This window comes from Sinocyclocheilus grahami, unplaced genomic scaffold, assembly GCF_001515645.1.
Source record: "Sinocyclocheilus grahami isolate Dianchi unplaced genomic scaffold, SAMN03320097.WGS_v1.1 scaffold3122.1, whole genome shotgun sequence".
Taxonomy (NCBI): domain Eukaryota; kingdom Metazoa; phylum Chordata; class Actinopteri; order Cypriniformes; family Cyprinidae; genus Sinocyclocheilus; species Sinocyclocheilus grahami.
In genome coordinates this window covers 10631-13581 of record NW_015508289.1, presented here as the reverse complement: position 1 = coordinate 13581, position 2951 = coordinate 10631, and the positions used below count along the sequence as shown (strand labels likewise).

The 2951-nt window shown below is 39.8% G+C and overlaps 1 long non-coding RNA gene across 2 annotated transcripts in view; it reads left to right on the top strand.

Moving 5' to 3' along the window:
* The first annotated feature begins 237 nt into the window (after window positions 1-237).
* Window positions 238-2951, top strand: part of LOC107576020 (uncharacterized) — a 4592-nt gene continuing 1878 nt past the window's right edge. Inside the window, exons 1-6 of one of the 2 annotated variants that reach the window (XR_001607983.1) lie at window positions 238-361; window positions 475-577; window positions 672-812; window positions 922-1139; window positions 1274-1433; window positions 1700-1837. This is a non-coding gene — a long non-coding RNA (uncharacterized lncRNA). Of the gene's footprint in view, window positions 578-671; window positions 813-921; window positions 1140-1273; window positions 1434-1699; window positions 1838-2951 lie in introns of both variants that reach the window. The other variant, XR_001607982.1, reaches the window with a different exon arrangement.

Genomic DNA, 2951 nt, shown 5'->3' with positions numbered 1-2951 from the left:
TTTTTAACCATGCATAGGAATGTTGGTTTCTTAGGCAAATGTTTGGTGAAACAGACTCTGACAGTGAGCCAGAGGGTGGTGTCAAGAGGAGATACAACAATGTCTCTTTGTCCGGTGCCTCCTCTTCCTCCACCTACACCTGATGTACCATCTAGGGAAAGAAAACAAACTTCTGCGAGACCTCTGCTAGACCTGAGGCTGGCTGGATCATCTTCTTTTAATGGTATATTCCTGTTTTTCCATAGAAACATTTTGAAAGCAATGTTTTTGTTAATATCTAACTGTTTAGTTGTACCATTAACATAACTGTATTAAGTCAAGTTACTTCTATGGGACTGATGCAGCTCAGCAGACCTAAAAGGTCTCAGCTGGACATTTTTCATTGTAAACTTGAAGGATTTATTAGTATGACACTGAATTATATAATGTTATATATTGTTCACTTAAAAATATCGTCATTTTCATGTTTCGCAGCACCACCTGTCCCCTTTAATACATCTAGCATGCCTTCCAGTCCTTTACGCCACTCCTCTGGACATGTTCCAGATCTGACGCATTCCTGAAGATGGTTACACAGGTACTTAATAATTGTATGCTTACAAGCATTGCTTATCAAAGTTATCAACTATAGACAAAAACAATGAGTTCATCTTGCCTCTCTCTGGTCACAGAGCCTCCAGCTGTTAGGTCTTCTTCCCACATGCCATCGAGCTATATGGACCAGATCTCTGCCATGTCTCTGTCAAATGAGCATTGCTTTAGGCCCACATTTAGACTGGGGAAAACAGGCACTGGACCTATTCCTTGCTCTGGTAACATTCACTTTAAAACTTTCTGTGATTATACAATTTAAACATTATATGCACTGAGAGAACTTTGTATTTTCAGTCATTAAATGCTTTCTTACTACATATTTTGTAGCTGCTCAGCTGCACATCCTAACATTATTGGAACATGTGAAGGAACAGCAAATGCAGCTTGCTGCTGCTGTCAATAATCTTTCTGCACGACTGGGGACAGAGACTACTGTGGCTGAAATGCCTCATCATATCAGTATCCCACTGGCCACTATGCCTGAAGTTTAGGAGTTTGAGGAGTGGCTTAAAGATTCAAGAAACGCACAGGCTAAACAAAACATGGTATGTTTTTTTTTAAAGCTATGTCATGATTGCTGTAGAACTTGTCTATGTGGCTATATTGTATTTACTGATGTCATATATTTTGAGATGTTTAATCTAAACAGAAAATAGAATAATGCATTTTGTCTTGTCAGATATCTGCGCTGGGTGGCATCGGGGGACAAAACACCAAAAAAGTCACGTGGAACATACTCTCAAGTGTTTTCTCCAATGCAGTAGCCAAACAGATAAACTGGAAGGGAGTCAATGGGAAGAAGTGCTTTAAGGAAATGCAAACAAGAAGTTTGCTGATCAGTAAGTATGGCATAATACCAAGGCGTTGAGTTGAAAACACCTTCCTTAAACCATCTCTACAACCTAAATGATATACTGTATATGGCCAAAATACTATTATTTGGTTTTTATTAATTTCTTATATTTGTTATTCAATCCCATCAAACAAAAATACATAAACACCATAAACCATCAACTTCTTTTGTGATGTCTGATTTTGATTAATCTAAAACAGTAATTAGTCCAGGGATGTTGGAGATGCTTATTGCACATTTTTTTATCAACAGGAGCTGCAAGGAATAACCAGTGTTTTACCAGTGTAACAGAGTGAAATAGATTCTCACACCATCCGTTGGTTCAACCTTGCCTCTGACCGTGGCGGCGGCCGGAAAGAACGTGTAAGAGCCAAAGAGGCATTAACTGAGGTAAGTTTCAGAAGATGCACAGTGGCAGGTTGTGTTTTACTGTTTTTCCATCAGTGTAACATTACAGTGAGCAACAGATGCAGTACACATAAAAGTCTCCACCAGATCAGGGATGACTATTTGCAGCAATAGTATAGAGACTTGTATGACTGCTATGAGGCTTGTCTAGATTCCTCATTCAGTGGGATAGTTACATGACTATTAACTGTTTTAACTTAAAGACAAGTGTACAGAACAGTGTATTCAAATGGCGGAATCTACAGTCATGGCCAAAAGTATTGGCAGTGACATACATTTTGTGTTTGCTGCTTCAATATTTGTCGTTTTGTTTTTCCACATTTCTATGGTATACTGAAAAACACTGACAAGCATATCCTAAGTTTTAAAGGCTTTTATTGGCAAAAAAAATTTAATGATTCAATATTTACAGTGTTGACCCTTGTTCTTCATAATCTCTGCAATTTGCTCGGGCATATTGGATATTAGCTTCTGGACCAAATCCTGACTGATGGCCATCCGTTTTTGCCTTATTATTTCTTGGAGTTGATCACAATTTGTGAGCTTCTGCTTGTCCATTCGCCTTTTGAGGACTGACCACAGGTTCTCTATGGGACTGAGATCCGGGGAGTTGCCTGGCCACGGATCCAAAATTTAAATGTAATGATCTTCGAGCCACTTCTTTATCACTCTTGCTTTGTGACATGGTGCTCCATCATGCTGGAAAATGCACGGATCATCACCAAATTGCTCATGGATCGTTGGAAGATGTCGCTCTTGCAGGATGTTTTGATTCCATTCTTTATTCATGGCAGTGTTTTTGGGCAGAATTATGAGAGAGCCCACTCCCTTGGTTGAAAAGCAACCCCACACATGGATGATCTCTGGATGCTTCTCTGTTGGCAAGTCACAGGACTCATGGTAGCGTTCACCGTTTCTTCTCCGAACAATCAATTTTCCAGATGTCCCAATCAGTCAGAAGGGAGCTTCATCAGAGAAAATAACTTTGCACCAGTCTTCTGCTGTCCAATCCTTGTACCTCCTGCAGAATTTCAGTCTGTCTTGAGGTTTTTCTTGGAGAGAAGTGGCTTCTTTGCTGCCCTTCTTGACACCAGGC